Source organism: Ambystoma mexicanum, chromosome 8, assembly GCF_040938575.1.
Source record: "Ambystoma mexicanum isolate Mex_15411 chromosome 8, UKY_AmexF1_1, whole genome shotgun sequence".
Classification (NCBI taxonomy): domain Eukaryota; kingdom Metazoa; phylum Chordata; class Amphibia; order Caudata; family Ambystomatidae; genus Ambystoma; species Ambystoma mexicanum.
Genome location: NC_090929.1, coordinates 214513004 through 214525833, shown reverse-complemented (window position 1 = coordinate 214525833; position 12830 = coordinate 214513004).

Genomic DNA, 12830 nt, shown 5'->3' with positions numbered 1-12830 from the left:
TAAGAATGCAAAGTATTCTGTTTGGGAATACTTGGACCTATATGAGCAAATGATGGATACTTTCTTTTCATATGGACAGCCAGAATTGCATAGAATATGTAAAATGGACCTTCTCCCCCGAATACTCCAGTTTCTTTGTGGGACTGGAGGACCAGAACCACTCCAGATGGTCCACCTACAGGGCAGCCATCTTGAAACATTTTTCTGCTCACAGAAACCCCCAAGAGGCCCGCAAGGTGGCCTACAATCTGCAGTGCAGGGAAGATCAGGCCCCCCAGGAATTTGTGCAGGAGCTCAAACGCACCTTTGCACAGACCATCAGGAGGTTGCTCACAGATAGTCGGGAGTTCATCACCACCTTCTTTCATGCCCTCCCAAAATATGTAATAACTCCATCTGGTGAGGGACTTTCATGAGAAAAGATCACTGGACTGAGTCATAGAACAGGCGACCTGCATTTATGAGGTGCAAAAACCTGCAGATAACAGAAATCCAAATAAAAACCACAAACCAGCCAACACCCCTGCTGCTGCTAAGGTGGCGGAGGTGAAAGTTGCCCCCATTTTCGATCTGGAGATGGGGGGGCCTAAAAATATACCTGTACCAAATCAACCCAAACAAAGACCCAGAAGACCCTGGGGCCAATCCGAGACAGGAGGTAGTCAGGGAGGTAATCCCATGAATGGGACTCCTAACTCCCCTGATTACATCAGCCCCCGGCACAAGGGTAACAGACCCATCCTGGGGTATGTATGGACTCCCCCAGCCCAAGGGGGGAGAAATCCAACCACGTAGGTACCGCCCCAGGAAACGTCCCTAACTTTCCCCAGGAAGGCAGTAATCCCCCAAATGCCGAGTTTAGTTTCTTTCCCCGGTACCCACAAAACAACAACCTGCAGGACAACCCTCCATTCTTTCCCTGCTTTCAGGAGCCCAGACAGCCCAATCCAGGAGAGGGGAGGCCAATGGTGGAGGGTTACCAAAATTCTCAATACCCAGGGTAATATGGGAGAAGGGATATTTACACTTCCCGTGATTCACCTAGGGTTGACCAGAGACCCACGTACCAGCCGGAATGGGTGTCACAACTGGAGCGCCAGGTCCAGAACCTATCCCAGGTTCTGGATTGCATGTTGAGGGCTCAATAGAACCCTCAGATGAACATGGCGGCTCAGAACCCCACCCACCAAGGGTCTGGTACTCCAGAACAATGACGGGGAGAGCACCCCGACAACTCACTGGTTCCAGAGGAGGAGGCACGGCGGAAGGGAGGTGTAAAGCTCTAGAGGAAGCTTCCTTCCTCACCCGATAAAAGCCACTGGACACCCAGGAACCAGAACAAAATCTCCTGCTCCTGGAAGTCTGCAACCCAGGGCACAGAGGGTAGGTAGGAGAAATAAAGAACCCAAAAAGACCAATTTTGTGGAGGAGCTTAGTGTCCTCCAATTTGAAGGAGAGGAATCCTCAGAGGATTCTGGAAAAAAAATCTTCTCCTTCAGAGACGGGGGAACTCCTCCCAAATAAAAATGGGTCCCAAGAGATCCAAATTAAGACTGGGTGAATGCGGGAAGTGAGTCACAATTGCCCATCATTGAACCCCAGAATGAGCATCAAGGAAACCACACTGTCCAAACCAAGTCTGGGGACTGCGTCCAAAAGGTGGGGGGGCCAGAATCAGAAAAGGAGGAGCCCGAGACTCCTCGTATCCCTGAGTGCGAAATTTCCTTTCAGATTCCCAAACTACCCAACTCCATTCTGCGGACCGCCTCCTAGAAGGCGGGAGAGCAGCCTAGAACCAGCACAAGAGGATTCCCAAACTACCCCACTCCATTCTGGGGACTGCCTCCTAGAAGGGGGGGGCAGGCCAGAACCAGCACAAGAGGAACTCCAAACCTCACCAACCACTTCTGTTGACTGCCTGCAAAAACGGGGCAGGGAGGCAGCCCAGAATCAGAAAAAGGAGAGCCCAAAACTCCCCAAATAGCGGTGTATCCAAATTTTCTGTCAGATTCCCCAACTCCAACACAGAATTATGCCCAAACTATCCCTGTGTCGGAGTCAAAAATAAGGAAATTGACCACCCAACTTGCCCAAAATGCACATTACCTTTGTTCACTTGAGGAGAAGGAAGGTAGATTTTATGCCCCGTTCCAGGTGCAAGGGCAGTGTACATTTTCGGCACTGGTGGACACTGGATCCCAAGCCACTCTTCTGTCAAAGAGGGCCTTTGATCAGTTGAATTCAGGAAGGGGAGAGATACCAGATCCCTCTCACCCCTCTTCCTGGACAACTCCAGAACTTCAACGAGAAGGAAATTCCTGTCGAGGGTCTGCAGAACTGGAAATTAAAATAGGTTGACACAAGATGAAGCACCCGGTCATAGTCGTGGTTCCAGAGGGAACCCCCTGTCTATTAGGGAATGACATCCTCCGTAGGTTGTCTCCCCTAATCGACTCTGTGAATAAGGTACTCTGGACCCAGATTCACAGGACAATCAAATGAAACAAGAGTGTCAACCATGTTAGTCTAAATGGCACATGCCACATGGTTGAACAAAAACCAGATTAAATTAAGTTTCATCTTCAGAATAATGAAATACCTGACGTTACAATAATTGCTGTGGGACAACCAACTGGTGATGGGAACTCCTCTCCATTTCTGAAAATCAACCTTCCTTCCAGTATCAAGTGGCATTCCACACTGGAAGGAAATACTTTGAAATTATAACAATCCACAATCTGAAAATCCCAATTCTATAGCCAAAATTTATGACAAACCAGCACCAAGTCTGGCTGGCATTCAGAATAAGGGTGAACAGCTCTTTTTCCCTGATTCAGTTAAATGTCGGGGAGGAGTCTGCCCTCACCCGAGTTGACTTGAATAGCAAAGAAAGCTTAATCAGCGAAGTATTATTCAAGAAACTCCCAAAAGACCAGATCCCACCCGCGGTAGAGTCAGTTCATCAATGGGCATGGGGCCTGGAAATTCCCTGTTCCAAACATCTTCTGCTTAGCAGTTGTATGATCAACATTTCTACAGGTGACAAAAGCATAGAACACAATTGTTGGGTCGTGCAAGGTGTTCTTTCTGCCTTTTATATGGGCAGTCACATCCTCAACCGACTCGAGATTAATTTGTATCCCAGTAATTGCCAAGCCTGGTCCCAACTGGAGAGTAAATCTCAGAGCCTTGGCAATCCAAAAGAAAACCTTCCGGTCAGCCCCAGTACTACGGTAGGAAATTGAAGTTCAGAAATGGAGGAGAGGTCACCATCCAGGCCTCGCCTATAGAATCTGCATCCCCAAAGGTGACTTGACAGAAGAGAAATGGGTCCACATCAATCAGCCAAAGAGTTGCCACCCCAGGCACACTATGCAACAAATAGAGGAACCCACAGAAACCTCACTCAGAGGGGGATGCATTTGAAACATAGGGCTAGTTTAATTATAACTGAATGCCTCTGTATCCCACTGCTGTCAACCCAATTGGTGGGCAGTAAGTGGGAAAATTGTAATAACCTGTTTGTGCTCCATTTCTAGATTTGTATTGATTGCACCGTCATTATCAAGGAGGACCTCCTCGGGGACCCGGAAGGAGAAACCCAAGGAAATCCGGGATGCTGCTCCACACCAGAAAAGAAAGACCCGAGAGAAGGCTCGGGGTATCGTTCCACATTGCAACCAGAGGCAGCGAGGGGAGTGTGTTGCATCGTTCGCTGATGGAAGAAGGACTCATACCCGACTTAACCTGCTTTTTCAATAAAGAAATCCCACTTGCCCGACTCCCTCTCGACTGGACGTCCAGATGAAGTTGGGGGGGGGGGTGGGCTATATTGACCTACTCAGCTGTGCTTTGCCCCATCACTTTGCTGCATTGGTGCAAGAAACAGCAACATGACTCTGCTGGCTCCTGTGCATGCTACGATCTCAAAATTGCATTTTTACAACAACCATCAAAAAGAAAATGGCTGCATCACCCTGTCACACACATTTCAGGCGGGGTGGAACAGAGTACACACTGCAGGAATGTGCCAGTGTGCTCTGCAACATTTAACATGGAATTAAGTAAATAGGCAGCATTGCCTTTCTGAAAACCTCAAAATTCCTTTTCAGGATGAAACCTTTTTCACCCTTTAAAAATGCTGTTTTAGGGCTAAATCTACCCATTTACTATGGAACCGCTGTAATTGAAAAGGTCCTAACATGTCAAGGAGAAGTCATTGTGCATTAGCAAAACTAGGCCTAGTTCCTGAATGACATGCCCAGTCATTTTATCTTGAAAAGAAATTAACAAGGATCTTTATTTTACTCGCACAGGAAAGCGCGCATATTTCTCCACAATGTATCAAACACCAGCTGTCTTAAAAAGAACTTCAACTATCTGAGCCTGGTCAGTTTCATGCATCAGTGTTCAGATAAAACTCATGCTTCCAGAAAAATTATTTTGACTGCAAGGCAGTATTGCAAAGGCAGATGGGACTGCTAAAACAAATTTAATGAAAGAAATACTAGCAGTTTTCGACACGTGTAAAATGGGCTTTTGCAAAACTGAAGGAGGAAAAAGCCCATTTAAAAAGTAAACTGTAAAAGAAAAGCCTGCAATTACGCAGCAATGTTGAAGAGGTTTGTGTCTGGTGGTAAATACCCACATAGGCTATTTTTATTCCACAGGTTTTAATTCAAGACTCGGAATGAGAAAATAAAGATCAAAACACATAGGCTGTGTTTGCAAGCTACCAAGAAAAAACAGTTATTCAAGTGCCTGCCCTGTAACTCCCTCTAGGAAGGGAGGCACACCGTAACCTTCCAGGACAAAGAAAATTCACAAGCTCGTCAGACATTGGTCTGTGCTCCAGGCTGGGACGATGCTGTTCGCAGGGAAGGAAGACAGAGGTACACACCTACGAAGAACATGGTCCCCCACCAAACCAACAACTGACACTCTGGAATCTACCCCCGTGACAGGCCACCATAGATGTGGAGCTTGCTCCGTTTGCTGCATCACCAAGGATCTCAAAAACATTGATCTGAACGGAAAAACCTACGCATTCAACACCTTTATGAACTGCAGGAGTAAATGGTCAGTTTACGCCATCCTATGCCCATGTAAACTTCTCTATATAGGCAAATGTAAATGTGAAATCAGACAACAGATTGGGGAACACTGATCGTGCATTAGAAATGTAGTACCTGACAAACCAATGGTGGCACACTTTCAAGCTAAAAATCAAAGCCATAATGACATTTTTTGGTTTATTCTTCAAACAACTAGAACCCCTTTTAGAGGTGGTAACAGAGACCTAGCCGTTCGTAAACTGGAACAACAATGGATTTATCGGTTAAACTCAGTAAAACAAGGTCTGAATGTGTCAAATGAGTGGAACCTCTTTTTTAAGTGATTCCGCTTTTACAAGTGATTCCTTTGAACCATCCCACCATCCGATGCCATCTGCCTCCTTGACCTGTCTGCAAAAAGCAAAATAATACGCTTCTTACTAACTGTGTCAAAATAGATGTCACCTTTTGTCACATTAATGACTACCCTGTGAGATGTTATCCAATGGACTTTATAAAAACAAGATAACTAATTTCACACTTCTGCCGTACTTGTTCTAGTGAGATGTTACAGAGCCTTTTTCTGTGTGACACTATAAGCAAGCATTAACCTATGTTTGCAACCTGTACTACTGCTAGACTTTACTCAAAGGAAAATTGTGCTGCATATTATATTACAAAGGCTTTCTTGATAACAACTGCACAAATCATTATTTAGTTTATTTGCACACCCTTAGTCTTAAACCAATTCCAATATGGTCACAACTAGGACTTGATCTTTCATGCAACTCTACCTGTACAGTGTTTGCCTTTTTACTGAATACCCCTTGCGGTATGTCTCAACAAAGCTTAAATTATTGCTACCCCACGCGCTGTGGCCCCCCAGATCAAACCAGGATCCCCAGAGGTCCCTCTTTCCCCTGTGTACACATACAATGTAACACTGCAGCACCAGCGGTACAATAAAGCTTTATCAGTCTATCAGCCTCCATCTACATACGAACAATACTGTAAACTCGCGACATGCATGTGCGAAGACAGATCACTGCTCATGAGCCAATATCGCTACAGCTCTAAGCCCCACTAATCAAGTAAGCCACGTTCGGCCGATACTACACTGTACGGCCAGCCTTTTCATCCACACATTGGCAGGTCCGCTTCTGGGTCTGAACCTCCATCCAGCATTTGGATCCCAACACACATTGAGACCGTCACAATTACGCGAGCCTCCACACAGTCATGGCCATTTTCTTTACTTTGCTAAGTCAGCTGCGCTCAGTCGCTTCTTGGCATGTCCGCTTCTGGGTCCGAGCCTCCAGCTAGCTTTTGGATCCAAACACATTCTGAGACCGCTACATTTACGCGAGCCCTTGCACAGTCATGGCCATTTTACCTTGCTTGCCTCTGGTCACAGCGGTGCTTTTTGGGTATCTCTCTTCTAGTCACCACACTTTCACTATGGTTACTATCTACTGGCACCCTAGCGCTCACGATGCCATTTTTGGCACAACAATCACGCCGACTCTAGTGAGATACATATCGCTTTACATTACTCCTCCGGATGACATCCACCATTTCTTTTAGGTACCAGCGGCTGCCAAAATGTTGCCTCAGCCACCCGCTTTTGGTCAAATAGCGTAGTGATTTAATCCACTACGTTGTAAAAAAAACATAACAAACCTTACCTGGTTTCACAAACCTCTCTTTAAGGTATGTTCCATACCTAACTGACAGCCACCTAGTTCTTTTCCTCCTAGATCAATCACTAGGTAACCGTGTACATTCCTTTTCAGATCCTAGCTACAGCAGGATCACCTACAAGTTTACCAGTACCACTGGACTGCGTTTCTTCATTCAATCCATTCCATGAGACGACACCTCCACGGTAGGTCCTGGACCTGCAGCATCCTTTCTCTCCTATTCTGAGTCCATCTCCTGGTCACCCTCCTCTGACACACATCATGTCATCCTTTTTCCATAGGTACATCACAATACCTGATTTTTCATCAACTCTGACCTGATGACAGTTCGGTCCCTTCAGACAACTAGCTTTCATCCAGCAACATCTGTTGGATACTCTTGTTCCGAACCAGAAACACCCATTATTTATTGTGTCAACAACAATTGCGTACAACTACTGCTGAGTAGTACATGGAAATGCACAAACAATCTGCTACTAACCCTCACAACAATGGGCCTCATTCCAAGTATGGCGGTAAGGGATAGGGACCACCGGTAACGAGACTGGTGGCGGTATTCCCTTACCACCATACTCCCAGTTCCCTCTGCGCCCTCGCCCTTAACGCCTGCTTTGAGCAGGTGTTAAAGTCGAGGGCGCAAAGGGGCCTCCAAGCCAATAACGGTGACCGTAACGAACGGTCACCGTTATTTGCATCTTCCCCATTCCCATTGAGCCCTATGGGGGCTCATTTGGGAATGGGGAAGAGCCTTGGTGAATGGGGAATTACCGCCCCGCCGACCTTGGAATGGGGCGGTGATTCCGCCATCCACCAAGGCGCTGCCGGTCCGGGTACGGCGTCAACCAAGGCGTTAATAGCGCCATTGGTTAGCGCCGTACTCGGAATGAGGCCCAATGTGTAGCTAATTGTGTAACTGTACCTTTTTCCTGTTGGTTTATGTTTATGTTTTTAAGGCCTCATGTTGAGTTATAGGCCTACATTTTTTTAGATGTTTGTCTAATCTTAATTAAAGTCTTTTCTCTATGGATTGATAATCCTCCTTCTGTGACCTGATCTTTGGCTAGTATTTGCTAAACCTAGTCCATGCTGCATCCCATACTTAGCCCTTTTGCATCTTTGAATAGGGGTAGTTTTTGACTCTCTTTCTCTCACTTGTGCTAATCTATTCACCCTCTAGAGTCAAGCCCCCCTTCAACAAAAAGGAGGGTTCCCTTGTGCCCCTCCTATTTCCTACATTTTTGTACATACATTCCTCATGACAATGCCCACCTATGTATAAAGTTGCAGAATTTTGAGTAATATGAATCCCATTGAAAAGCGCAGAAAACTATCAGAGGAGCAAAACCAAGCCTCTCGGACAGGGAGTTTGGATTGAAATGTGAGGAAAAAAAAGAGGAAAAAAAATATGTAACCTGTGTATCTGATTTACTAAGAGGTTGCAACTGCACAAATATCTGTTTGTGGCAAAATAAGATTGTAATTTCAGTAACTATGGGAGGTTTCTCGACACTGTAAAAATCACCTCATAAACTTTTCATCACTTTTCTGATATCCAACCATCTGTGAGCAAGGTGGAAACTATGCCCTTGTCCAATCCTATTGTTAGGGGCATGTGTAGTGAAGCCTGCCCCTGTTATATACTGTGATGAGGTCACCTGGCATTATAAATAAGAGCCCCTGACAACAAACAGGAGACACTGATTCCTGACGATTCCTGATTTCCTGCCCAGCGTCCTGTCCTGTTCCTTTCTTCATCTTCCATTTATCCATCTTGACTCCAAATCGCAACCACAAGCCCAAAACCTTGCTGATCCTGCTTCAGCTAGGCCTCAAATTCTAAAAATCCCAATAAACAAGGGAAGCTGTGGTGTTTTGGGAAACATCCTGAATTAACCTGGCTTGCTGCTCACTAAATGCATGCCTGCTGCAAACCTGCCATCCAGCTGATTCTTAGTATCCAGTGACCAGAGGTGCCAGTCCAGTGCCCTCCGGTGACCTAACTGCCCAGCTGTGTTGCCAGGCGCTTTGTCGTGTAGTGACCAGAACCCTTGACGGCCCAATATCCTAAAATAAAGTGGACTGTAAGTATCATCCCTGCCCCATAGAAATCCATAGTCTACATATTCTGCTTTGTCTCAATCCCATCTCTAAGTCATCCTATCCTTATCCTGATAACTTCTAACATCGTCAAAATCATTCTTGCCACCCTGTCATTGATTTATGGTGCTAGCGCCAACATCTTTAATAATTTTGTCTTGTAAAATCCTAAGCTAGTCTAACCTGAATTCTCTCGCATAGAGTAAAACTGTCCTTGTCATAATTGATTTCTTTGCCTTTTTCGCACCTTCATTTTCTCAAAAACGCACCTCACTAGATCTTGCATAACTCACTCAATTTACCAGCTAGAGACCTTATTTCAATGTCATATTGTAACTAGGATCCATAGCTACCTCCCACCCATAGTACTTAATTTGTAAAAAGAAAATAAGTGCCAGGGCCCAAAAAATATTGGCCCCATAATGCCGGCGCGGAGCCGCCCGCAGTGCGGGCGCCTGACCCGTGCCAGTTAAGTGCCAGACCTAGATCAGCCCACCACCAGCCCATCACACTGCTGCTGTTCCATGTCACATGTTTGGCGCTGCAGCAACTGCTGGCACAGGCTAGCAGTGGGATGAATGCGGAGGGCACACATGGGTTGAGGAAGTATAATGCTTTAAAGTTGGAAAACACTTGTTATGGTAGGTGTAGTGATTCCAGCATTCCGGCAACCCCAGAGGCAAAAGTGTGCATTTGAACACACTTCTAAGTTCTAGGCCACACTTGTTAGACATCTGGACCATAATTGTTGTCCTCGAAGTGATAATGCATTTGATAAAATTGTTGCAAATCTTATTTGGTGCGCACTAAGCTAGCCGCATGGACGAGGTGATGCCTGCCTCAACACTGTGGTTGTAACCTGTCAACTTGCACTTAAGTTGGTATGCGAGGCTGGAGCCGGGGCGCCTTGCCCTTCGAGGGACGTCATTTAGGGGTCGCCAGAGGTGGCAACTGCGACCTCTGAGGTCTCCTTTGCGACCTCTGTGGTCACCCTTGCGACCTCTAAAGAAAAGAAGAAAAAAAAGATTTTATTTTTTATTTTTTGTAATGCAAGGAAAGGAGTGACACTTTCAGCACTGACCCTAAATAAGAAAGATTAGGAATACCAAATAATGTGTCTTTCTGGAATTCTATACAATAATTGCTAGACTCATTAAAGGTTTATTTCAGGCACACTTCAGGGGGTAAGTCACTGCTTTAGTCTGTTCTTAAATGCCTCAACTCAGCCTTTCATCCTTCTGAGGTCGAGAAATGAGTGCCAACACAGGTTGGGTGATATTGAGTGTATATTTTTTCCATATAAAGCGCTTAAGCGTAAGTGCTATATAATAACACATCATTATCATTTGGTCATGGATGTCTGCTTGCATTCACAGTAATTTGGTAATATGGGCCTATACACACTGATCTTAACGATACATATGGCGATCCATTCTTGTATGAAATGTACATCACATTATAGTGATATCGTAACCATATTTTGTGTAGTGTACAATGCTATGTGATAGCACTTCCTGTTTTGTCAATGGGTGAAAGGTCGCGTTCCATCGCATCCCGCCATATCACTACAGGGTGGGGTTAAATGACATCACTTCCTGTGATGTCACCAGGGGGTCAAGGGTCGTGTGATGTCACTTCCGCTACCCCTGGAATTTTGGTGAAATGACGTCCCTGTGCCCTTCCTTGGTACCTTTGGTGAACAACGGACAACATCCGTTGTATTGTATGGGGACGGATTTCTGACAAATTAATATGATTGCTGATTACACAGGTAGCAATTTCAGGCAAATTCCAGAGGAATCCATTGGTTTTCTGCCAGCATGGCAATGCATGCGAGTGAGCAACTGAGCTGATTCGACAGGCGGGCCTGGAAGAGCAGGTGGATGTGTTAAGTCTCCTCTGCTCTCCGGCTCTACCTGCCAAATCACAGTTGATCTGTAAAATTGGCAGTAAAAGTGTACTGCCATTTTTACCAATCCATTGGACTTCGAAAATGACCCTCCCTGGAGCATAGTGAAAAGAATGCACACCATTTCCATTTACGTGTATAGTGACATATCTGAGATATTCTAGCAGAGGCGCTTTACGTCGAGACATTGCGTTATGCTGGTAAAGGCCTGCGGATCATTTAGTCCCGAGAAATGGACTGAGCCCCATACCCTGCTGAGATGCAGTATAATACAGCCCTCTTTCATTCAGCTCTCAAGTTGTGAACCGCCGTAGTTCAGAATGGGACAAAAAATAGTCAAGGCCATGAATAAAAAAGTGGCACACACCCACAACACTTTTTTTTTTTCTCTTTCCCGCAAACGTGAGGTGGAATTTTGCTAAACGAATGTGGTAAATAGTTCAATTCCATGCACAGGGGACCAGAGTGGACCAATGGCAGCTTGCCGTGGGTTCCGGTCAGTCGGCGCTATGCCACTGGTGCTCTGCCGTCTGTCCCTTGCCGCTAAGTGGACGCACACCTGCCCTTATGCCAGTCTTTTGAACATTTTTTTTTTTATTTTTATTTGTTTATTTATAAAGTTTACACATAAATAATTAATCAAACAATCAGAACAATAAATACTCAGCCAAAATACACAGAATAACAGAAAATTATATATACACAACTTACAATAAATCAGTAAATACTCAGAAAGTCATCCCACACCTTTCCGTACAACCTCAACTTCCCTGGTCTCTTGTAGACCTCCTTTTCCATGGATGCAAGGGCAGACATCCCCTCAACCCAATCATCAAGAGAAGGCGCAAACCGCGACTTCCAGCCCCTGAGGACCAACTTTTTGCCCAGACAAGCTCCACGGAGTAAAAACATTTTCCGTGACACAGAGAGATCATCCAGCAAATCTCCACCTCCCAAAATCATTGTCATAAAATCCAATTCAACATCCAAATTCAAAACACGCAGACAGGCACCACAAACATCGTGCCAAAATCCCTGTACACGCACACATTCCCACAATAGATGTTCCAGACTTCCATGTCCATTCCCACAACACCAGCATTCATCCGAGTCCATCAGCCCCCTCTTAAACATCCACTCTGGGCTCCAAAACACTCTATTGAGGATCTTTATCTGTCTTGACCATTCTACCATATCAATTGCACAGAGTTTAACATTCGCACACATATCCAACCACATCTCAGGTGAAATCTCACACCCCAACCTCCTTCCCCATTCATTTCTCAAATCAGAAATTTCCTTATAAGCAGACACAATCCAATTATATATCCTGCTAGCAATGGAACAACCACCTGGCTTCCTTTCCATAAAACAGAGATTCACCATTGAACTTCCTAGCTCCGCCACATCACCGATATATCTTTTCAATTTCCTGAAGTCTTCGGTTCTGAAATTGTCAATGTGAAACTTTGCTCGTAACTCACGTTCCCCAATCCACCCACCATCCACCAGAACATCATCAATCCAGAGCACCCCGCCTAGAAACCAATCCAGCCAGAATAAAGTCCTGCCCCCGATAGCAATCAATGGGTTCAACCAAATGGATGAGTGAATGGTCCTTGAAGCAACCGAGCCCAACAATTCATGAACCTGTCTCCACGTCTCTCTCAGAAAAACCGTCAAAGGTGATTTATTACATGACTTGTTTGTCGCTGTGAGAATTGCCCTTGGAGGGAGCGGACCCAACATACTAGCCTCTGCAGTTACCCATTGATCAGGCAAATCCATCAAAAAAGGCACAATAAAATGTGTCGAATAGGCTAAATGATATGCCCTGAAGTTCGGTACTCCTAGACCACCTTTTTCTACTGGCAAATGAAGTTTCCACAATTTAAGCCTAGGCGGCTTATCATCCCACAGGAATGACTGTAACAAACCATCAATTTTTTTCCAGTAATGTTGACCAATTTTCATCGGAAGCATACCGAGGACATAATTAATCTTTGGAGCTGCATTCATTTTGATAGCGTTCACCTTGCCCCATAGGGACAAATGAAGCAAAGACCACCT